This window comes from Lepidochelys olivacea (genome assembly GCF_965140295.1).
Source record: "Lepidochelys olivacea isolate rLepOli2 genome assembly, chromosome: 10".
Classification (NCBI taxonomy): domain Eukaryota; kingdom Metazoa; phylum Chordata; order Testudines; family Cheloniidae; genus Lepidochelys; species Lepidochelys olivacea.
Genome location: NC_140420.1, coordinates 33,080,613 through 33,106,215, shown reverse-complemented (window position 1 = coordinate 33,106,215; position 25,603 = coordinate 33,080,613). Strand labels below are relative to the sequence as shown.

Here is a 25,603-nt window from a genome sequence, read left to right as displayed (position 1 = left end):
ATTTTATTGCCTCTGCAAGCGGTGATTGAAGGGAGGAGGGGCGGGTGGTTAGCTTACAGGGAAGTAGAGTGAACCAAGGGGCGGGGGGTTTCATCAAGGAGAAACAAACAGAACTTTCACACCGTAGCCTGGCCAGTCATGAAACTGGTTTTCAAAGCTTCTCTGATGCGTACCGCGCCCTCCTGTGCTCTTCTAACCGCCCTGGTGTCTGGCTGTGCATAACCAGCAGCCAGGCGATTTGCCTCAACCTCCCACCCCGCCATAAATGTCTCCCCCTTACTTTCACAGATATTGTGGAGCACACAGCAAGCAGTAATAACAGTGGGAATATTGGTTTCGCTGAGGTCTAAGCGAGTCAGTAAACTGCGCCAGCGCGCCTTTAAACGTCCAAATGCACATTCTACCACCATTCTGCACTTGCTCAGCCTGTAGTTGAACAGCTCCTGACTACTGTCCAGGCTGCCTGTGTACGGCTTCATGAGCCATGGCATTAAGGGGTAGGCTGGGTCCCCAAGGATACATATAGGCATTTCAACATCCCCAACAGTTATTTTCTGGTCTGGGAATAAAGTCCCTTCCTGCAGCTTTTGAAACAGACCAGAGTTCCTGAAGATGTGAGCATCATGCACCTTTCCCGGCCATCCCACGCTGATGTTGGTGAAACGTCCCTTGTGATCCACCAGAGCTTGCAGCACTATCGAAAAGTACCCCTTGCGGTTTATGTACTCGGCGGCTTGGTGCTCCGGTGCCAAGATAGGGATATGGGTTCCGTCTATAGCCCCACCACAGTTAGGGAATCCCATTGCAGCAAAGCCATCCACTATGACCTGCACATTTCCCAGGGTCACTACCCTTGATATCAGCAGATCTTTGATTGCGTGGGCTACTTGCATCACAGCAGCCCCCACAGTAGATTTGCCCACTCCAAATTGATTCCCAACTGACCGGTAGCTGTCTGGCGTTGCAAGCTTCCACAGGGCTATCGCCACTCGCTTCTCAACTGTGAGGGCTGCTCTCATCTTGGTATTCATGCGCTTCAGGGCAGGGGAAAGCAAGTCACAAAGTTCCATGAAAGTGCCCTTACGCATGCGAAAGTTTCACAGCCACTGGGAATTGTCCCAGACCTGCAACACTATGTGGTCCCACCAGTCTGTGCTTGTTTCCCGAGCCCAGAATCGGCGTTCCACAGCATGAACCTGCCCCATTAGCACGATGATGCATGCATTGGCAGGGCCCATGCTTTCAGAGAAATCTGTGTCCATGTCCTGATCACTCACGTGACCGCGCTGACGTCGCCTCCTCGCCCGGTATCACTTTGCCAGGTTCTGGTGCTGCATATACTGCTGGATAATGCGTGTGGTGTTTAATGTGCTCCTAATTGCCAAAGTGAGCTGAGAGGCCTCCATGCTTGCCTTGGTATGGCGTCCGCACAGAAAAAAGGCGCGGAACGATTGTCTGCCGTTGCTCTGACGGAGGGAGGGGCGACTGACGACACGGCTTACAGGGTTGGCTTCAGGGAGCTAAAATCAACAAAGGGTGTGCCTGTACATCAAGGAGTATTTCAGGCAGGACTGCACGGAGGGTTCCAATAAGAAATGGTGCACCTAAGTTATTGTTCTTATTAGAACAAGGAGGTTAGCCTGGCCTCTGATTGATACATGGCTAGATTTACCTCGCTGCACCTTCTCTGTGAGTGACTGCAGTGTGATCTAGAGGAATGAGTCCCCTAGACAGGGGAGGAGGCAAATGAGCACAAAACAAATCTGGTCTATTTCTTGTTCTGACCCACTCCATCTATCTTTTACATCTTTGGCTGGCAGCAGACGGTGCAGAAGGACTGCATGCCATCCACATCTCATGGCTGCTCGGCAGAAGATGGTACAGTACGACTGCTAGCCATCTTCATCTCTTGCCTGCCTGGCAGAAGATGGTACAATACGACTGCTAGCCATCTTCATCTCTTGCCTGCCTGGCAGAAGATGGTACAGTACGACTGCTAGCAGTCCGTATCGCCTGCCCGCTCACCATAAGACGGTTCAATAGGACTGACTGCAGGACTAAAGAGAATGACCTGCTCAAGTCTCTCCAAATTTAGTCCCTGCGCCCATGTCTGCCCAGGCGCTCCCAGCCGACATGGCCAGGAGCACCTCGGACACGACGAGGACGACTACCAATCGTATTGCACCGTCTGCTGCCAGAAGGCAATGGGTTGCTGCTACTGTGCAGCAAAGCCGTACCGTGTCTGCCAGCACCCAGGATACATAGGGTGACGGTTACCTGAGCGGGCTCCATGCTTGCAGTGGTATGGCGTCTGCACAGGTAACTCAGGAAAAAAGGCGCAAAATGATTGTCTGCCCTTGCTTTCACGGAGGGAGGGAGGGAACGGGGGCCTGACGATATGTACCCAGAACCATCCGCGACAATGTTTTAGCCCCATCAGGCATTGGGATCTCAACCCAGAATTCCAATGGGCAGCGGAGACTGCGGGAACTGTGGGATAGCTACCCACAGTGCAACGCTCCGGAAGTCGACTCTAGCCTCCGTACTGTGGAAGCGCTCCGCCGAGTTAATGCACTTAGAGCATTTTCTGTGGGGACACACACACTCGAATTTATAAAACCGATTTCTAAAAAACCGACTTCTATAAATTCGACCTTATTCCGTAGCGTAGACATACCCTAAACTGAAATAAGCCCCATTTTAAGCCAAAATAAGAGTGTCAATAAACTAGAGCAAATGTGTGTAGAGAAAGCCTAAGGTGCTATAAGATCGAGGCAGTGAGGTAGGACAGAGAGAGGATCTTCAGAGAACAGAGAAAAGGGATATACTAAACTACAGTATTGTATAGTCCCACTGAATACCTGCTCCAGCCCAGGGTAGGCAGGATGTGCCCATTCTAATAGACCGGGGTGGTCAAACTGGCTCACGAGCCACATGTGGCTCTTTTACCATTAGGGTTTAGCTCACGAAGTCCCCCACGGACCCCATTCTCCACCTACCAGACTGGGGGGGGAAGCTCAAGACCTCTGCCTTGCAGCAGGGTGGTGCGGTAGAGGCTTCTGCCCAGCGGGGAGGGGGTGTCGTCTCAGGGCTTCGGCCCTGTAGGACGCACTTGCCAGGGCTCAGGGCTTCAGCAGGAGTGGGGCTGAAGCTCCAACCCCCAGCTCCCGGCAGATTTGTCCCGGTTCTCGAACTTCTGAAGATTGTCGTATGTGGCTTGGAGGGCCAGTAAGTTTGGCCACCCCGTAACAGACAATGCGATTAAAGCGTTAGTTTCAAAGATTACGATGGCCCCAAGGGAGTGCTATGGTTGTGTGCGCGCGGTTTTTGGGTTTTTTTCTAAGTACTTCATTTGAAGAGTTTTGACCACATAGCTCCCTTTCAACAACTGAACCCCACTGATGGGCACACCAGTGTGTCATGGAAAATAACCCCCTCCAAGGATCAGTTTGGAAAAAACATGGTGGGCAGCAAGATAGCTTCGCTAAAATAACCAGAAATGAAACAGATAATAAGGCTAGCAATTAAAATGTCATCATTAGGCTTCTGAATCAACATCCTCTTAAGAGGAACAGAGGCAGTTCACACCTTGCCAAGCTATTGTTTCAGGTTGTGATTTTGCAGACTCAGCAAGACAGCTGCACAACAGGTCAGGGCCAGAATGTTTTCTTTGCCACAAAGAAAAAGAGCTAAGAACTGAATCAGTTTGTAAATGAAAGTTTAAATTCTGTATAAACAAATGAGGCCATCGGAAGTACTTGCCGAGCACACCAAGTCCCTTTTCCCACTGGAAGAATGTGCCCATAAAGAGAGACATGTAAAGGGTAAGAAACATCGATGCATTCCTCGTTGTTCCTCTAAGGTGTATGCAGAAAGCTGCTACCCCCTAAAAAGAAGCAGCCGTTTTTCCTGCTTGTTTTTAACACTAGAAACATATGGTCTGTTCTACCCTGTTTCTGCTGGAGGACTCTACGGCTGTCTGGAGAGCTAGTGGCAGGTGACATCACAAGATGCTGAAATCGAAGCTATAGGGGGAGGAAGGTATTTTTGTCAGACCATTTAAAGCTCTATTTTTCCTTTTGCTTTTTGTTACAGCAAACGCAAAACATTGGCCAATCTGTTGGGAGCTGAATCTTTAACAGTATTTTCCCTCCACCTTCACAGGAGGGCTGAAGGCCCTCTTGGAGGACTCGAGAAGAAAAACAGGGAAGGCAAAACTTGACATGTCTGACATTGCTAAGATTAAAAAATAATCATAATAATCTGTCAGGTTTCATTTATACATCATAAAGCAGCAAAAAAGCCACGAAACAATTTCCACACTCTTTGCAAGACACTTTTAAGTAGCACCAGACTGTTCAGTATGCCAGCCTTCATGACAGATCAGGAGCTAAACTCCCTTCTGAGGATCATTCAGCTGGAAGGCTAAAGCGAACCTGCAAGGGAAACAAAATATGGGTTTGTGCCCTTGTCAGGGTTCCTTCCCCACTCTGAACTCTAGGGTACAGATGTGGGGACCCGCATGAAAGACCCCCTAAGCTTATTCTTACCAGCTTAGATTAAAAGCTTCCCCAAGGTACAAATGTTTCCTTGTCCTTGAACAGTATGCTGCCACCACCAAGCATTTTAAACAAAGAACAGGGAAACAGACCACTTGGAGATGTCTTTCCCCAAAATATCCCCCCAAGCCCTACACAACCCTTTTCTGGGGTGGCTTGAGAATAATATCCTAACCAATTTGTTACAAAATCATCAAAGACCCAAACCCCTGGATCTTGGAACAATGGAAAAATCAGTCAGGTTCCTAAAATAAGGATTTTATTTAAAAAAAAAGTAAGGTAAAAATCATCTCTGTAGTATCAGGATGGAAAATACTTTACAGGGTATTCAGATTCAAAAACACAGAGGATCCCCCTCTGGGCAAAACCTTAAAGTTACAGAAAACAGGAATAAACCTCCCTCTTAACACAAGGAAAAGTCACATAAAACAAAAGATAAACTAATCCGCCTTGCCTGGTTTACCTATACTGGTTGCAATATTGGAGACTTGGATTAGGATGGGTTGGAGAAGATGGATTTCTATCTGGCCTCTCTCAGTCCCAAGAGAGAACAACCACGTAAACAAAGAGCACAAACAAAAGCCGCCCCCCCCCCCCAAGATTTGAAAGTATCTTGTCCCCTTATTGGTCCTTTGGGTCAGGTGCCAGCCAGATTAGCTGAGCTTCTTAACCCTTTACAGATAACAGAATGTTGCCTCTGGCCAGGAGGGATTTTATAGCACTGTATACAGAAAGATGGTTACCCTTCCCTTTATATTTATGACAGCCCTTTTTTGCTACTGATGTATTTGAGAAATAAAACTCAGGCCCTTCATGTTTGTTTTTGTTTGTTAAGCAGGGAGCATTCCGCTTGATTTTTCATTAGCAATTCAGGTCTTGGCTAATGTGGCAAAACTAGGATTACAAATCAGTATCATAAGCACCAAGGAAACAAAATGTAAGCCATTGAGATAGAGAATCTGAATAAAAATCACTTCCTAAATCTTGTTTGGTTTAAAATTCATTTAAATCAATACCTGACAAACCCACAGAATTAAAACTCTGTTACATATTTAGCATCCCAGGCCCTTCAATTAAGGACTGAGAATGCTTCCAGTGTACATCTCTGGGCCCTAACAAGATCTCCAGCACAGCAGAGAGCAAAAGGCTCAAGATTCCTGATACTGCTCAACAAGCAGAATCCTCCCACACTTCCTCCAACAAAAAAAACAGGGCACAGACCCAATTTTGAGTTTCTTTTACAGGTCTCTTTCAGGAATGTGTACCTTGTAAAGCTCTTTGGAACCCTTGAAGATCAAAGGCACTAAAGACATTAAATATATTTTACCAAGGATAAAACTAAAGCATGTTCTGCAGTCTGGGGAGTATGCTGGGAAGCGAGGAAAAGAATAAATAACTGACAGCTGAACTGGACACCACCCTGGCTGTGTCGCACACTCCCTTTCTCTCACCCATTGAGAGTACCTGCTCACAAACCAACACTTGTTACCACCAGATACTGGGCAAGATAGCAAAAGGGTGTGATTACAGTTTGCATATGCAGTGGAAATGGTTAGAAATCCAGTTAGCTCTAATGAAAGGTCAGTTATATTTCTGAGCTACTCTACTGTATTTTCCTGGGCACAGGCTGTATGTATTTAGCATTATCCTCCAGGAGCGGAGCCACACCATGCTGAAAGAGCCAAATCTACACTGGCACCCTCTTCCCGAAAAGAATTTGCCACTCACACTCTGCCGCCAGCTTCCAGCTGTAGAAATATTGCTGCTGCCAGGGTGGCAAGCTTCTTTGGTGCAGGGCTGGAGAGACCCGCTGGCAGAGCAGGACAAAAGCAGTACTTACAAACGAAACACAAACAAACAAAAAGGGCTGCCTGCATAGAAAAATAACGACATTCACCTGGGCAAATCCATCTGAGTCAGACAGATGATGCTTCCCATCCCTGATCTACAGCCTGCATTTCTCTGCAGGAAGATCTTGGGTTCCAGTCACCGCTGAGCCACTCATTCTATCAAGTGACCTTGGGCAAGTCACTTGACCTTCCATGTGCCTCAGTTAACGCAGCTGGAAAACTAAATGAGCAGTAGAAACCTCACTGAAAACCAGATGCTGCATCCAAGGCAACATTCCCAGGGAAATAAATTACAAGCACGAAACAAAGAGCATGCTGCTGTTAGGGTTCACCCGCTCCTCAGCTAGAAAATCAGATTAGTTTTTCCCACCCAACTCCACAATGAGAGAGATCAGGAAAAACTGCAAATAAATTCCCAAAGAAAACAAAGGCCGATTCTCCCCCAGCATCCCTCAAAGGGTTACACCGTGGGAGGAGCACTCAGAAGGACCTTGTGCCTCCAGGTGGGCTGCTTTGATCATGCACTGTTTGTCTTCAGCACTGGCAATGCCAGAGCAGAGTTAGCAGGAGATGGTGAACTTGAACATTTAAAACAAGCCTGCTTAAAAAAAAATTAAAAATTAAACAGCAAATTAGGCTGCAGCTCTTTAAACACTTAAAACTAAAACCTTAAACAGAAACCAAATCCCAGCCTTGATACTGCTAAACAAGAGCACACAAGGAAAGCTCAGACACGTGTTATACTTTGCACCATCAAAGCAGTTGTATTTGTTTCTTCAGACATTTTTCTAAGAATAACATGGAGACCCAGAGCACAACGCACACTAGGCTGTAGCATTAATCATTGAGAAATTAATATCCCCACAATTACTTGCTGTCTTGCCCTGCACTGACAGTGAGGTGGATTCAGAACACAAAGGGCAGGCTTCAGTATACTCTGGGTGTTATAGTGGATATAATTAACTCACTTAAAATGAGCAGCAGAACCCAAATCTTAATTCTTCTATCCCTTACAAGTCTCTGCTCTAGAACAGCTCCAAAGCTAGAATGGCAGGGGTGCTGAAGGCCAGAACTGAGACACGTTGGCAAAGAAATTTGCACATCTCACTGTGGGCCTAATCAAATGCTCCATAAATTCAGTGGAAAGTCTCTCCTTGATTTCAGTGGCAAACAGATATGGCCCAATACCTGGATCTAATCTCTAGTCTAAATTTTCATAAACCCCAAATAACAATCGTCCATAGCACTATAACTAATGTAGTCTAATAGTCTGTCCAGCAGTAATCTATGATGGGCTTGTTACATTGTTTTGTGGTTTAACATATTATTGACTGAAATAAGATAAATGTTCCTATTTTAGATAAACTCCAAATGCAGCAATTCTGCAAAGCATTAGAAAATTCATCACTGCATATACAAAGTGCTTCTCTTCCTATTTTCTTCTGCTGGAATGTACAGTTTAATAGGTTACTGTTTACTGCAATAAAATGTATCCCATGAAACAAGCAGGAAGGACAAGGCCGAGTTCATGCCGCAGTTGGCTTGTTTACACTTGAAATGCTGCAGCCACACCACTGTCGTCCTTCACTGTAAAGTGTAGACACTACCTACACTGACAGGAGAGGTCTCCCATTTGCACAGGAATTCTTCCATCTACCTAGCACTGTCTACACCGGGGATTAGATCGGTTTAACTACGTCGCTCAGGGGTGTGGATTTTTCCATTTTCTCTCTCTGCAGATATTCTGATCTTAGCACTAGGGAAGTTGTGCTTGCTTGCTATAAATGTGACGTGGCTGTTGTTACTGAAGACTTGTGAGAAATATCCTCTAAGTCAGATGTTTGATTTTTCAGATTCCATGGTCATTTCTAGCAAGGCTACATGGTCTTGCAGTTAAAACAGAACCCTGGGAGACAGGAGACGTGGGTTCTTTTCCCAACTCTGCCACAGGCTGAGACACCATGGGCAAGTCACTTAGCTGATCTGTACCTCAATTTCCCCAACTGCAAAATGACAACACTAACTCAGTGATGGTGTGAGGTTTAGCTAATATTTGCAAAGGGCCTGGAGATACTCAACCAAAGCTTATGAAAGACAAAATTTTCATCTAGAAGGTGGACTCCTGGCAGTGGAAGACCTTAGATTTTGGATAGCATGCTAAGCTAGGCACAGCTTCAGGACACCTTCCTTGGGCTAACAGATGCGGGTGGGGCATAATCACTGAGGCAATGTTCCAGAGAAAGACAATATATAAACACTCACTAAGGATGGTTCAATGATGAGGGCACCAGCCTAGGACTTGGGAAACCAGGGTTCAATTCCCTGCCCCACTTCTTTTGTGACCTTGGGCCTCTCTGTGGCTCAGTTTTCCATCTGTAAAATGGGATAACAGCCCTGCCCTACTTCACAGGGGTTTGCAGGCAAGCATTAAAGATCGTGAGGTGCTCAGATACAATGGTAAGTACCCAAGGGCTTGGCTACACTTGCGAGTTACAGCGCAATAAAGGAGCCCCAGGTGCACTAGCTCACTACCCATCCACACTGACAAAGGCATGGAGAGCGCTGACTCTGCGGCTACAGTGCTGCTGGTACTCCACCTTGGTGAGTGGAATAACGTTTGCTGCGCCCCTGCTGGAGCACCGCAGCACCAGTGTGAACGAGGTGTTGCTTTACTGCGTTCCGATCAGCCTCCGCAAATGTCCCATAATCCCCTTAAGTCAAGTGACCACCCTTGTCATTGTTTGGAATCGGCTACAGGAATGCGGAAATGCCCTTTGAAAGCTCCGTTTCTGACAGCCAGCTGCTTATCTGCTCCGAGACAAAGCAACCATTAGTGTGGAATGCTGTGTGTGTGTGAGGGGGGGGGTGGGGAGGACGAGGGGAGTCTGCTGCTGTCTTAACTTACAAGACAGCAGGCTGACATGCTCTCAGCCCCCCAAAAAACCACTCTCTCCCCCCACATACACACAACACACTCCCTGTCACACTCCACCCCACCCCCATTTGGGAAGCACATCACAGCCACTTGCATGCTGGGATAGCTGCCCATAATGCACCGCTCCCAATGCTGCTGCAAGTACTGCAAATGTGGCCACACCAGTGCACTTGAAGCAGTCAGTGTAGACAGACTGCAGCACTTTCCCTACTGCGCTCTACCAAGGCTGGTTTAACTCAAAGCGCTCTACATCTGCAAGCGTAGCCATGCTCTAAGATAGAGAAACTGAATCCCAATTAAGCAGACCCTGCAGCCTTGGAGGAGGTTGCTTGCTTCTCACCAGATGCTGCATTGTTTTTATGGAGTTGTCTACCAGGAGGATAAAGATGGGGGGGAAAAGGGTGAACCAGAAACTGAAAGCCACGTGGCACCCACTCAGGAAGATCAACTTAATGAGTTGTGGGCCATGAGATAGTGCTAAGTGAAAAGATGACACATAGACCCTGCTAAAGATATCTCCACAGAAGGGAGCTTATAGAATCATAGAAATGTAAGGCTGGAAGGGACCTCAAGAGTCATCTAGTCCAGTCCCCTGTGTTCAGGCAGGACCAAGTAATCTAGACCATCCTTGACAGGTTTGTCCAACCTGTTCTTAGAAACCTTCAAATAATGGTGATTCCACAACCTCCTTTGGAAGCTTATTCCAGAACTCAACTATCCTTATAGCTAGAAAGGTTTCCCTAATATCTAACCTAGACCTCCCCTGCTGCAGATTAAGCCCTTTATTTCTTGTTTTACCTTCAGTGGACATGGAAAATATATTGAACACTGTCCTCTTTAAAACAGACTTTAACATGTCACACTGTCTGGAGTGGCTCACGACTGTGAGTGCCTACCTGAGGGCAGATTGTCAGTAACAGGGCAGACACCCCAAGTTGATGGTATGTTCTATAATTAGATTTCACCAAGCCAATAACAAACGTGGACTCCTGGATCACTATAACAGTCTTACCATGGAGTCACAGACAGTACCCTGAGACTCTCCAGTTTATCCTGCCACCCAGACAAACTGGACTTAGTGATAAATGGTCACTTACCACCCCCCCCACACACACACAAAAAAAAACAAAAACCACCACACACTCAGGTGGCTTCCAGTCACTTACCCCCCAAATCAGTTGGTACCCTAGATCTTATGCCAAAGACAATGTTTGTAGCCAATCCTGTAATAAACTATCCATAGGTTTATTCACTAGGAAAAAGAAATAAGACAGTTATTTACCAATTAAAGCAAGCAAACATATACACACAAATAAGTTATCATCTAAATCCTAAGAGTGACAGAGTTGTAGTGATCTGTCAGTTCAAAGTGTCTCTCAGGGCAGCCGCAGGAGGCAGCCCCTGAGGATCTCTGGTTTCAGTTTAGTGTCTTTGGTCAAACAGCCAAAAAGATGAGGTTTCTTGTCATGGATTTTTATTCCTTTCCCCCCAGAATTCAAGATGGACAAGTTCATGTGCACATCTCCTCTTCATGCGGGTATGGGGGGAAGCAATCAACAAGGTCTTTTGTCCTCTGATGTTCCACAATGGTTTGTCTGGTGTCTATGGGCCTTCTTTTGCTGGGCAGGAGGTAATACCTCCTGTTTTTCACACTGAGTAATGTCTCTCTCTTGAATGTGGGGGTTGATAGTTAAGTGTTTGCTCTGTAACTATTACCTTATAACAGGGAATGTAGCTATTATAAGTGAGATTAATGCACACAGCAACGTACAAGCATTTCATAGACTCTAAATACATTCTTATAAGACTAATATCTATTTTGAGCAAAATGAACACACAGGTAACCTGGTCTGGTCTCCAACTGTGACACCATCAGCTCTTAGCTAATGCCCAAAGGACTTAGGCAAGAGCTGGCATCTGGTCTGCCAGTGTTGTAACATATTTGAAGACTGATTGCTATGGGGTCCCCCTTCAGTCTTCTTTTCTCAAGGCTAATCATCTCCAATTTTTTTTTTTAACCTTTCCTCATAGGTCAGGTTTTCTAAACCTTATATCCTCCTTTTTGTTGCTCTCCTCTGGACTCTCTCCAATTTATCCACATCTTTCCTGAAGTGTGGCAACCAGAATTGGACACAGTACTCCAGCTGAGGCCTCACCAGTGCCAAGAAGAGCAGTACAATTGCCTCTCGTGTCTTCCATTCAGCCAGCATAGTATTAGCTTTTTTCACAACTGCCTCATATTGTTGACTCACATTCGATTTGTGAACCACTCTAACCCCCAGATCCTTTTCAGCAGTACTACCACCTGGACAGTTATTCCCCATTTTGTAGCTGTGAATTTGATTTTTCCTTCCTAAGTGAAGAACTTTGCACTTGCTGTACTGCTGGCTTGTGTGCTGCAAACACTACTTACTGCTCACAGGATGTAATTAGATCTTCCTGCATTCACGAGGTATGGAACACAACAGATGGTGCAGGCTTATTCTTAAATGCAGAGGCACTGAAATGACCAATACTTCTAGCAGCTCCTTGCCAGAACAGGGATTTAGTTCCTTTTAACAGTTTGGTGCTAGCAGTCACATTGTATTTTGCGCCTCACTAAGCCCCCTCAAAATTTAGCTCAGGATTAACACATGGACACACTGGGAAGATCCCAGATCACACATGGGGTAACTCATTCTGATACCCTGAAAAATGTTAGGGGTGCCTATCGCTAAGTCTACTCTGCCAGCTTGTGGTGTGCCTTACCCCTGCACATTTCTGGGTGCTAGACATATCACTACACATGTGTTCATACACACCAGGAGCACACATAGGCACTGTTGCATAACACAGAAGCTAACAGAACTCCCCAGCTAAGCTGATATGTGTTTGGGGAGATGGCTCTAAGGGGGCAGTAGCGAGAGCACCAAACTTTCACCTCTGGAAGCCGGAACCCAGTTTTGCTCACAAGTGCTTGGGAAGTGCTCAGTGTAGCCACTAGGGAAGGTTCGGTTACATCACAAAACAAGGCTCTAGTTCCATTCTGGAGGAGACACTTTCTTGTTCACATGTTAGAATTTCACATGTACGTGTATGGGAAGTACTAGGCCCTTTGCCTTCCCCTCATGCCCCTCTTCTCTGCCAGTTCACCACCCCCAACTCAGTGTTCTTCTCATCCCCACCAATTCACTACTCATCCTTCTGTGGTTAGGAAGGAAAGAGGTTATGACGCTCCCCTCTGGTGTTATCTGGGCCAGTGATCTGCTAGGTCACTCCAATCCTTGACTCTGGGAGCCAGCCTTACCCTGCTCTGCTGTGAGAACCCCCACTCCCAGGCTGTTCACGCACAGCCTCTGGCATGTAAGCTGCTCCCAGCTACTTGCAAACGAATGACACTAGCCAATATCTCCGGTTCCAGTCACAACCCTAGGGATCTCTGTCTTACAGTGTCCAGTTATGCCCACTGGATGTTGCAAGCTTATATGACTTCATCAATTTAACAAAGAAATTGATATGTACCAGGCTTGTTATCCCAAAGGGAGTCTCTGACATGCTGCAATCCAAATGCACTGCTCCAGGTAGAATAAACAAATAGATTTTAAGTGATTATAAGTCAAAGCATAAGTCAGACTTAGTCAAATGAAATAAAAGCAAAACGCATTCTAAGCTGACCTTATCACTTTCAATGTCCTTACAAACTTAGATGCTTCTCACCACAGGCTGGCTGGTTGCTCTTCAGAAAGGATCTCCTCTTTCATCGGCATTTCAGTCACTTGGCGTGGGGTCTGTAGATGTAGGTGGAAGAGAGATGGAGAGCATAGCAAATATCTCTTCTTTTTCATCATGTCCTTTCTTCTCTCTTGGCTTTGCTCCCCACCCCTTCAGAGTCAGGTGAGCATTACCTCATCGCAGTTCCAAACTGACCAAAGGAAGGGGGTGCCTCCCTTGAGAGTCTAACAGATTCTTCTGTTGCTGCCTAGGCCAGCGGCTATTGTTCCTGTGAGGCTGGGCTTGGTTTGTCCCATCCATGGCCTGTTGACGTGTGAACTGCCCCTCTGCTTCTGGAGAGTTTTTGTCTGGGCTTGCTTTAAGCCATGAGGATACATTTTTCAGCCTCATAAAGGTTATAATTTCATGTATATAGTTAACATTACTATAACAACACTATAACAACAATGCTCAGTACATCATGAGCCTTCCAAAGACCCCCGACGGAACAAACTTTGCATTGGATACCACACAATCATTTTACAAAGATGAACATGGGCGTGCTGGGTGTTCCCCCAAGGTACAGAGTGTCACAGAGGGCTCTTGGCCTTTGCATGAATCAGTCTTTCAGGGAGAGGACAACTTATCGGTTAGGCCACTTCCTTCTCCCTGCTCCTAACTGCGCTGTCTCCCTTACCAGGCAGGGCTAGAGCAGCAGGTCACCTCTACAGGTGAGACAAAAAGCCACTGAGGCCTCAAGACCCTACCCAGACCTCCAGGCAGCCCTTCGGCAGATGCCAAGAAGGGACACAACCTGGACATGGTTGGCCTGATTCTGTACAGTGATACATCAAACAGGAGAAAAGAAAGTGCAGGATGAGCTGAAAAATGTGTGATCCCCACAAACACATACTTAACAAAGCCACGCCTTCATTTGGCATAACTGGGGCTCAATAAGCAGGCCACTGAAGAGATGTAAGTCAGGACTTCAAGGTTCACTGACAGATCTGGGATAGGGAGCTCATGCAGCACTTACCTGCACTAGACTAGGCCAAGTCTGCTACAGCAACAAATAACGTTCACCCAAAGATCTCAAAGTACCTTACAAGGGAAGGCAAGTATTATTCCCATTTTACTGTGGGGAAACAGAGGAGGGATGGATGTATCAATTGATGATTACGTGTTCTGTTCATTCCCTCTGAAGCACCTGGGACTGGTCACTGTCGGAAGACAAGATACTGGGCTAGACAGACCTTTGGTTTGATCCAGTATGGCTGTTTTATGTTCTTAAGGAAGGTTAAGTGACTTACCTAAGATCATACAATGAGCAGGTGGGAGAGTCAGGACTAAACTCAGCTCTCCCAACCTCCAGTCCCATGCCTGTACCACTAGACCGTATTACTTCCCCTTTATCTGTGTGACACTTCCACAGGCACCAAAATTCACAAGAAAAATATTTTCTGATTGCAAAAGGATGCAGACTTTTGATTATAACCTCTTTTGAATCCCACCCAAGTCAGGGATATCCTACAGCAAGCCCCACAAGACGTTGGACTAACATCACCTTCCAACCGCAGCATTTCAAAGACCCCAGGCAGGTAATCTGGAGTGACTGAATCACAGAGAGACACAGCTTCGCCTCTATCCCTGTCCCCTTCTCCCCTCCAAAATGACACTGATCAAAATTATTACACAGGTCCACCAGTGCACATTTCTCTAGTGTAGACAGGCCTATTGTGAAGGCAAACCTGTGAAAATGTTCCCTAGTGCTGTTTGAAATAGTAGTACATTAAAGTGCACTAGGGAACATTACAGAGAAATTACACATGACAGCATATACTGTACAAAAAGAAAGCCCACCCAAAAACCCTGATTTTGGACATCTACATTAAAAACTCAAAAATTGTTAAAAATAAACCCTGAAAAATGAAATTAAAAAACCCTGAAAAACAGAAGCCTTACTTATGAGGGATGCTTTATAGGAAGCTAGGCTAGGCGCACTTGAGACAGATCCTTGGGAATACAATAGTTTGAGCTCTACTCTTGCACCGATTCATTTGTCAATAATTTGACAAAATAGGGAACTTGGTGGAGTCTGCTAAGGCCCTCTCCAATAGGGATGCCAACTGCCGCCACCAAGGAAGAAATCAGGAGTACTAATAATCCCCTACCTGTAATTAAGTTAGTAATAAGGACCTTCATCACAAGAGATCCTGTAGGAGAGAAACATATTATCCATTTCTTAGTCAAGGTTGAATAAAGCTTTCCTACACAGAGAAATGCAGCTTCCTGGTGGGTGTTAGACAAAGTTATCCATTCTAGTTCTGCCTCCCCTCACCTGACAAAGGGAGCATTTATAAGGGTTTACCTGAGTACAAGGACTACCGCCTATCTGGAGTGGAAGAAACACCTGCCGGCCAAATCAGGAGGACTTGGAGAGAGATTTCCCCAAGCCTAAAATTTGGGTGATTCCAATTCCCCCTCTTCTCCTTTTTGTAAGTGTAAATTAAAACATCACTGTTTCGGAAGGGTAAATGTATTATTGGCGACCAAGTTGCTAAGTCTAAAGCTTTCAAGAGTAGCCACTCCTTCATGAGACTGATACCAAGTGCCATGGCTGTGAAACGCTTCCAGGGAAACCTCTCTTCCTGCCTTTTCAATGAGAGCACCCCTTTAGCCAGTTTAGAACTGAACTCCTATCAGTCTAATCCATTTTACAGTGTCTCTTACCAACCTGCATGAATTCGTGTAGCCTGAAACAACTGCTAAAGGATTTCGACTTATGTCAATCATACTTTGAAGCAAAGTGTTTCAAAGGAATCTTTCAACTTCCAAAGGACAAATGTATTCAGATGGCATCTCCAAAGAGGAAATGAAAAAAAAATCTAGTGAAATATTTTCCCTTTACTCTCTGCCTCCCTTTCCCATGCACCCTACATTAAAAGTAACATTTAGGATTAGCCTCAAAATCCCATACACCAATAAATTCAGAGTCAAGGAATCCTACTCCATCCTTAACTTACACCATCATAATCAACGGCACCACACAGATGTGGAAAAAAAAAAATCTGTTCTTTCCTGCTCCTTTTGAGATGGATGAAAATGGAATCTACAGTTTAGAGAATACTTCTCTGATTTTTGTTAGTAGAACAGGCAGGCAGCTCAGGTCCTGCTTTCTCGCACAGTACTGGCAGAGTTTTGCAAGATTTTTGGAGGACCAGGATGGCTGAAAGGTTGCAGCTCTCTGCAACTTCAGGGAGAGTATTTTGAGCCTTCAGAAAGCTTGCTCTGTTAAACTGAGAGCTCCTCTTTATAATCATAAGGCAGCAATAAAGGCACAAACTTTGTTTTAAAGATTAATAACTATATGCAAACCAGGCTATCAGCTGCCAGATATGATCCCATTTGGCTCACTTAAGGATGCAGTTGGAAGTTTCAACTCTGAATTTAGTTTTTGTGAGTTCACAGCTATTAAACAGACTGTGATATATAAAAATGTGTACTGCAAATGTGACACAAATGGATGTAGCATCTCATCAAATAATTTATTCTCAAAGTGGTTAATTTACTCCTGTAGTGGAACATTTATAGCGCTTTCTTGAGTAGGAAGGTTTTTAGTTTGGTTGGCTAAACAACATGGCATATCCAAAAACAGAGGGGATTCTTAACAGAAACACTGCACTCTGTGTTCCAAGCTCTGTCCTACTTTTGTTAGTTTAATGGCGATTGGTAACTCCAGTCTTTGAGAAAATATACAATGCCTCAAGATTCTATAAAAAGCAGCAGTTATTTCAAGTCATGGGCTGCAATACTTCAAGAGTCTTGATCAATACAGTTTTGTTCTTGATACAATGTTATCTTAATCTGTCTCTGGTTGTGTCTAATACAAATTAACTTCAAACTGCCCCAGCAACAAGTGACGGGAGACAGCATGATCAGCCTGGCACGTGCCACTTGTCATTGGTAAACAAGCCTCTTCCAGTCAGCAGTGCAGTAAGTTGATGGACTCCCAGAAGAAGCTTAATAGCTCTCCACTATGAGAAGCTGCATCACCCAGCACAAGGTGTTTCAAAGAGAACATAAAAAGAATCCCTGAAGCCCTCTCCCACACACACATTTTTTAAAAAATTACACAGGCTGTTTCTAATTAAGAAAGCCATCGAAAGGATTCACACTAGTTCACACAATCTTCCTAATTGTGAAGTTATATAGAATAGAGGAGGCTCCCAAAATTATCCTTAGCTTAAAATGGGAAAGCATTTTCCTCTATCCCTGTGGTCAAAACTTGCAGGGTTTCTGAGATGGTACAATGCAATGTTGTGATGCACTGTGGGACTGTCTACAACCCTCACAATTGTGTCTTGCATGGCAGATCAGTGAAAAACCTAAGCCTGACAGCAACCCGAGAATTAGAGGGATACAGTCAAGGCTTTAAAAAAGTATTATGATATACATATGGATAGGTGCAACAGTGTTAGAGAAAGATGATCGCTTCAGACTCTGAAAGTGTTCCAAGCAGTGGTACTGTTTGTAACACAGAACTGCAAAAGCACAACGCAAACAATCCCTGGAGGATTTTTTTACCATAATACCAGGGAAACAATATGCCCCTGCTGCAATCCCGCATCTTAGAACAAACAGATGATTGGGAAAGAGAGAAAAGATCACAGGACAGACTGAGAAAATCTTTAACAGCATCCCTTGTCAGTCAAAGGCAGGAAGCACTGTCAAGAACTGCAATTTCAGGCACCAGGAAGCACAGAAGCATCAAGAAAGCATTGAATGACAAGAACCTGAACCTGAAAAATTAAAAGGAAGGAAAGACAAGATAATTGTCTCAGCATTTAAATGGCATACAGATACTCTGGCAGAATAGCCCTTCAAAATATGGATAATGGCCCATTTTTGGGTCATGCTATTGGGTTAAGAGGAACTATTCCCACCACCCACAGCAGAAGAATGCAACGTGCTGTGTGGAATATTGGCAGACTTCACGACAATACAACTCAGGGCCTCCCAATTTCAAAACAAAAGGATGAGAGCAATTACAGCAGGTCTGTTACTTGTGCAATTATTTTGCAGCCAACCTCAGTCCTGCCCACAACAAAGCAATGAATCCACCCTCCGTGCTAAGCCACAGTTAAGTTTTGCTAAAATCAGTCCACCCAACAATCTTTATTCTGTGTGCAAAATTAAAAATCAATATTTCAATAGTTCTCTACAGGAATTTAAGATCATTCATTTGTCTAACAGATTATACCTTCTCTTCCAGCCATTCTTTTCAGCCATTCCAGCTGCATGGCTTTTGGAGGGAACACAGGGGATTTCTGAGTGATGGTGGTTTAGGTTTAATGCAATTAATATTCAGCTATTCTTCACATCCCATCTGGAGGACTCTACTTCTCACGCAATAACTATTTAGGCCTCAAACCACTTTTTTGGGGGGCGAAAATCTGATCTAATTTATCTGGAGAGTCTGATGCGTAATTAAGTTAGAGAAACAATGAAGGCAGGAAGACTGAGGTCCACCAGCATACACCCCCTCACTAAACTGTTTGTGTGAGATGCATCCACTTAGAGACTGATGGATAATTGTGACTCAGTTTCAGTGGAAAAGCCCATCTGCCTAGTTCTATTTGAAAACTCACCTTGCAGAGATGACTCCTGAATGATGGCATTTTACAGGACATACACACAGCTCGCACCCTTTCCAAACATATTCATTATATTCTTAATGTTAGTGAGCACATCACAGGCTCAAATCCAGCCAAGACTGGTGACGACCAATGACTGACCATATTTATCCTGGAAGGCTGCCTGTGTGAACAATCCAGTTCCCAGCAGCCAGGTGTACATGTTACAAAAATATCAACACAATGGCATTTCTGACTCTCTCTAAAAAGAAAAAGGACTGAATGAGTCACAAAGACCAAGCTACCTTCTCACACCTAGGCCAGGTTCACACTAGAAGCTTTTGCTGATAAAAAAATCACACCACTATCTGACATTACTATATGACATTTTTATTCTGGCAAAAATCCCTAGTGTAGACACAGTTATACTAGCAACAAAACGTTTTTGCCAGTATAGTTTACTTTGTTCATAAAACTGATGTAAACTATACCAGCAAAAGCACTCTTTTGCCGGTATAGGCTACATCTCCACTAGAAGGGGTTGCCAGTATAGCTACACCAGTAAACCCTTTCCAATATAGATCTAATGTAGATCTAGTTCTAGAAAAGGTGCCTTCAGGTCAGTTTGGAGCATGGAGGAAGTTTGTCTCATCACTCACTGCCCATGCTACATCTGGCTTGAGGTTAAACACAGGCTTTCAGTCCAAGCCTGTCAGACAGGCATCTTTCACCAGTACAAAAACCACACCTAAAATTCAATAATATCTATAGAGAATGTTTCCCCAAAATGACATCATAGCACAGCAGCCAAGTGTTTCCATCATCATAATTTTATGTTGAGAGTGCACATGGTGCTCTCTAAACCCTCCACCAGGGGCCTCTCTGTACTAGTAATAAAATGATGTATGTATACAGTGCTGTTGTAGCCACTTACCCTTGAATACTCCATCGTAACATGTGTTAACTACTTATGCTAAACAATCTGTTCCACCCTTGTATTTAGCTGTGACACTCCGAGTACCATTCCCAGACCCGAAGAAGTGTAAAGTTTCTCTTACCAACAGAAACTGGTCCAATAAGATATTACCTCACCCACCTTGTCTTTCTTCTAAAGAAAACAATGTCTGGTCCATCATGGCAACTACACTATGTTGGTTCATTTTAATAGCTGAAAAAGGCCTATGCTTTGTTCTGCATTTAAGGGAACGTAACCTATGAAAATCAAGTTGCTTTCTTTCTGGTTTGCACATGATCACAAATTACTTCTGTCAGAAATCAAAGCACAAGAAGAACAATGTAAATATTGTATCAAAAGATAGAAGTTGACACTCTTGCTCTCTGAAAATAAAAGTGCTCAAGGGCCTGATCCTTCAATCAGCTTTATTTTAGTGAGCTTTGCCTGCATAAAAGCTGCTGGGTCAGGCCCTTAATCAACCTTTTGCCTATTAAAAAATGAATTGATACAATAGGTATGTTTCATATAAAATATCATTTCTGCCATGAGGGGGGATGGAAGAGAACTAGATTTAAAGCTTTCCTCTATGATGTCACAGATACAGAGATCATCTTACTACCCAAGAGCTGCAACACAAGGCTTGCTTCCATTACCTTTTCACCACCCTTCCTCACCTTGGGTGCAAGCAGGACATCCTGTCCAAGCCTCCTATGTAGTTAAGTTAGGAGAGATGATTAAAGGTTGTGTGGGGAGGGGATCAGAACAACAGAATCAGCTCAGCCACAAAAACAAAACCACCCAACCAACCACCCAGCCACGTTCAGTCTGGGGAAGCATTGCACCTGCAAATACATGGTTTGTTTTTTACCCAGCAGTTTAGTATGCCAGTTTAGAAGCTTGAAAATGTAAATTCTGCCACTGCTGCATGTACCCCCCATTCTAATGATTTCATTCTAATCACCATGTTATCAGGCTGCCATTCTGTCCTATTCACACTTGGCAAACATTACACAACACTAAACTTAAGATGCCTGTTTGTATTTAATAACTAATAGAGTGCCTCACAAACTCAAACTTTGTTCAGCCACATCAGACATTATGTTCACAGAACTCTGGAAGTGATGTCAGCAGGGGAGGACAAAACTCTGTTTTGTTCTAGGTCCTACAAAAATCATTTAAAGATTAGATTTTAATAAACTTCTTTAGATCCCAACACACTCTCTTTCAGATTATAGCAATTATCTATATTACAGCCTGTCATAAATATAAAGGGAAGGGTAAACACCTTTAAAATCCCTCCTGGCCAGAGGAAAAACCCTTTCACCTGTAAAGGGTTAAGAAGCTAGGATAACCTCGCTGGCACCTGACCAAAATGACCAATGAGGAGACAAAATACTTTCAAAAGCTGGGGGGAGGGAGAAACAAATAGTCTTGGTCTGTCTGTGTGATGCTTTTGCCAGGGACAGAACAGGAATGGAGTCTTAGAACTTAGTAAGTAATCTAGCTAGATATGCGTTAGATTATGATTTCTTTAAATGGCGGAGGAAATAAGCTGTGCTGAAAGGAATGGATATTCCTGTCTTTTTGTAACCTAAGGTTTTGCCTAGAGGGATTCTCTATGTTTTGAATCTAATTACCCTGTAAGGTATTTGCCATCCTGATTTTACCGAGGTGATTCTTTTTACTTCTATTAAAATTCTTCTTTTTAGAAACTGAATGCTTTTTCATTGTTCTTAAGATCCAAGGGTTTGGGTCTGTGGTCATCTATGCAAATTGGTGAGGATTTTTACCAAACCTTCTCCAGGAAGTGGGGTGTAAGGGTTGGGAGGATTTTTGGGGGAAAGACGTTTCCAAACAACTCTTTCCCAGTAACCGGTTAAATGTTTGGTGGCGGCAGTGGAAGTCCAAGGGCAAAGGGTAAAATAGTTTGTATCTTGGGGAAGTTTTAACCTAAGCTGGTAAAAGTAAGCTTAGGAGGTTTTCATGCAGGTCCCCACATCTGTACCCTAGAGTTCAGAGTGGGGAAGGAACTTTGACATAGCCTATAACTCTAATATAGGCCTTTTAAGAGGGCATTAAGGAACTTCTCCAAAAGGGTCCAGTTGCAACCTCTTTGCTACATATATTCCAACCAAATATCTCTGGATCAGAGCACATGCTAAAGGACTGTGTGTATCTTGTGTCTCCTTTCAAAACCAAACCACCCCCAGACTGGGAAGAGCTGTGCATTAGTCACTGCTTTTAACAGTATTTTCTACGTGGAACAACAAAAATCAGTTTTTACATAATAAAATTCCTCAGTGCTTTTTGCTTTCTAAAGTATCCAGTAAGGATCACCAATAGGTTAGAACAGAAGCTTGAGGAATTTAACAGCAGACACACTCATTCTGTTCTACTTCCCAAACTGATTCAAACTCAAGCCTTCCTTTGAGTTTTCTACTATCAAAGAAAAAAGGCCCTTCACCCCCCCATCCCCTTTCAGGCTTCCAACTGTGTGAAGCTGCACTGACATCAGAGGCAATTAATATAGATTTGACATTACCCCCCATTTTAAATACAAATGAGAGAACTGCATTTGCCTGTGCCACCCACATTGCTATATGACAGGGTGAAAGAATTAAAAGGTGTGCTCTGGAAATTACCAGTGCCATGGACATGCAGGGTCAGTAACATGGCTGAAAGACCCCCTCCTCAATTTTAAAAAGGAACAGGCACCACTGATTACAACTTCCTCCTCCTGTCTCCCCAATACTCACATCACTACTCTTGTGTTTCCAAAATGCACCTGCTAGAATTATGATCTTGCCCATCATTCAGACCATGTCATGCCCATCTTTGAATTCCTTCCCTTTCTTTCCCCCATTATCCACCACATCAGGTTTAAACTCTTGTTCTCACTCTCAAAGTCCTTCAGAACTGTGCTCTGGCCTATAGTCTCTGAACTAATTTATATGCATGAACTTCACCCACTTCCTTCCTCCATTGATAGCTATCGCAGTATTCCACTCATTTCCTCTCACTCAGTGCCATTACCACATTTACCACTCCCCAGCCCCTCTCTGGTTTCAAACCCCTCCTAAAGATTCACTTCTTACATGATACCTAAAAGAAATGAAAAAAATAAGTCATTTTAATCCTGTCTCTGTGTCTATAGGGGTCTGCAGTCTTCTCAGTTACAGATTTTTGACTGAAAGACCTTTAGAGCAGGATCTTATATAAGGGTAGAGCACATCGCCAGTTGTTTACAAGTTAACAATAACTAATCACCACTTTCTCCCCAAACAGTTATTTCCTACCCCACCTCACTCAGGTTCACTTGAAAAGGGGGAAGGCCTTCTTTGTAAATACATAAAGGTGAGCTCAGAGCAATGCCATGTCAAAGTGGAACTCCAAATATTTTGGCATATTAGGCCCAAAGGATGCCAAAGGGGAATGATCTTGATGTTCGAAGTGTTCACAAAGTGCTTCTGAATGAGTTATGAGTGCCTCAGAATAACTTCTATTATAAAGAAGGGTTTTTTTAAACCTTGTATGAGAGTTAAAATAAAGTTTTAAAAGTGCACCAAAGAAAACATTACCACATTTAACCAAGTCTGTCATCTGTTAAAAGTGAACCATTTTTGTCATGACATGGAATGCTACAATTTACAAAGCACTCATGAAAAGTTTAGTGGAATTCTTTGCTAGTGCATGAAAAAAAACTGTACTTATGAAACCACTTTCAAACTCAGTAATAATATAAATCTCTAATCAAAGGCCTCATACCCATGAAACCAACACTTACAACATTTTGTACCTACTTTCCTTCATATGAGTCATACCAGGAAATAACTGAAAACTACAATATAAGATATTTGAAAAAAAATCTGGGATATTTGGGAGACAATCCAAGGCACACCTTTTAATATAATTGAAATCCAAAAATCTGGAATTGAGTGTATGGACAGAATGGAAAAAATAGTAGCTGTTTTGCTAAAAATTAAGGACAGCTGTTAGTGTACAGGACAGGAAATCAGGACTTCTGGCACAGCATTTCTGACTATATCACTGCTTCATTCGGTGACCCTGGGCAAGTCACTAAGGCCTGCTCTACACAGACATTTTGTACCAGGGTAACTATTTTGGTTAGGGGTATAATTTTTTTTAAACCAATTTAGGTATCCCAGTACAAGCCCAAGAGTGGATGTAATTCTATACTGGTACAAGCACTCTGATACCGGATCCACACCAGGAAGTTGCCCCACATTCAATCCTTGAGGGGACTATTTAGGGATCTGGGGGAAAAATTGGGGATTGGTCCCGCTTCAAGCAGGGGGTTGGACTAGATGACCTCCTGAGGTCCCTCCCAACCCTGATATTCTATGATTCTATACTAGTCCTGTTAAAATGAGACAATGTTCATGCACTGCCAAGGCCTTACACTTGATCTCAGTTTCCACCTATTTATGATTTTCCACTTCTCTAAACCACTTTATGCTGCTCACACTGAAGGAGCTCTACAAGCATAAAGTATTTTTATGGCTGTGTATCACAAGTGGGGTGCGTGGCTGAGAGCCTGACTTTTGCTTTGCCTCACAAGATAGGAGCCTGTAAGACCTGCATAACGTTTCCCCCCGGGTCATGGTTTAGGGATTGGGCTCACAGGGCACGCAGCAGCCCAGTTGATTGTCACCAGTTCCTTACAGGAAAGTAAACAGAGACACAGCGGGGGGGGGATCCTGCCCCGCAGACACACCCCAACAACATCCTTCAGACAGCTCAACCCGACTAGCGGCTCCTCTCATGCCCCAGGCTCGCCAGCCGCCCCGGCCCCTGCAGTTTGCCCCCGACTTGTGCCCGGGGCAGGGGGCGCAGCTCCAGCCCCAGGGGGACGCGGAGCCGGACAGTGCCGGCTCCACAGCGAGCCGCCAGGTGGTGCCGCAACGCGCTGGAGTCCACAGGCCCCCCGGGGGCGCCCCCCAGCCCGGCTCTGGCTGCCGAGCGGCGCCCAGAGACCCCCCGCCATGGGCCGGGCCCCGGGCCGCTCGAAGGCTTGCTGCCTCACAGGGGCAGGTTGGTCGCGTCGCGGCGGCCGCTGGGAGTTGTAGTTCTCGACCCATCCCCTCTCCCGGCTCTCCCCGGAGCGCTAGGCCCGGCCGGACTACAGACCCCGGCATGCCCCGCGCGGGGAGCGGAGCTACCCTGTGGGAAGCGCCCAAGTCCCTACTGCCCCAACCCTGTTGAGGGAGCGCGGCGCAGGCACCGAGACGAGGGGGTACTGCCGCCCCGTTGTCGGAACCACCCGGCCCCCCTCGCCTCACGCGTCACCTACCGGATAGCAAGGCGGCAGCGCGGGAGGCCCCTTACAGACCAGCGGCGGGAGGTAGCGAGAGAATCCGCTCCGTTGTACTGCCTTGCTGTGACTGAGCATGCGCACTGGGAAGCTGTGCATGCGCAGTAACATCCGCTGAAGCTGGGGCCCTGCTCTGCCCTCACTTGGGATGACAGCGGCGTCCCTGCGGCTAGCGGTGCGGGGCCAATCCGAGGGGAGATGGGGGGGTGGGCGGAGCCTGTGCAGGAGCGGGTCAGACTCAGCCAGCTGGCGGCCGGGGGAGGAGCAAAGGGAGCGCACGGGGTGAAGGTCAGACCAGGCTCTAGGGCCGGGTTAGTCCAGCTGTTGTTTAGGTGCTTGGTGAGACTGAGATCATCTGACGGCCCTTGTCACTCGCTGCGAGCCCACACACCTGGACAAGCCTGGCCCAGGGGGTTCTGTGGCTGCTAGTCTGTAGGCAGACTCCACTGTCGTTCTTACACAGATGGATAACCCTGAGATAGACAGACGGCCGCAAGAATTCAAAAGTCATGGGTTGTGCACCAAAAGTTATGAAATTGAAAAATATAGACACACATACACATATTTTTTATTTGCTTTCTTGTGTTGGAGTCGTGGATGGTGCACCAGCATCATACTTCTGCTGTTACCTTTCTCAAAGACAGGTTTC

At 45.1% G+C, this 25,603-nt stretch overlaps 1 protein-coding gene across 4 annotated transcripts in view; it reads right to left on the bottom strand.

Moving 5' to 3' along the window:
* The window catches only part of CDIP1 (cell death inducing p53 target 1), a 40,155-nt gene extending 15,105 nt beyond the window's left edge, over positions 1 to 25,050 (bottom strand). The window contains exons 1-3 of one of the 4 annotated variants that reach the window (XM_084641131.1): positions 24,934 to 25,044; positions 12,999 to 13,111; positions 10,511 to 10,596 (exon numbers count right to left, since the gene is read on the bottom strand). The gene's annotated coding sequence lies outside the window, so the exon portion shown is untranslated. Of the gene's footprint in view, positions 1 to 10,510; positions 10,597 to 12,998; positions 13,112 to 14,070; positions 14,089 to 24,933 lie in introns of those variants that run through there. The other 3 variants (XM_084641133.1, XM_084641134.1, XM_084641132.1) reach the window with 3 other exon arrangements.
* Between the last annotated feature and the right edge of the window lie 553 nt (positions 25,051 to 25,603).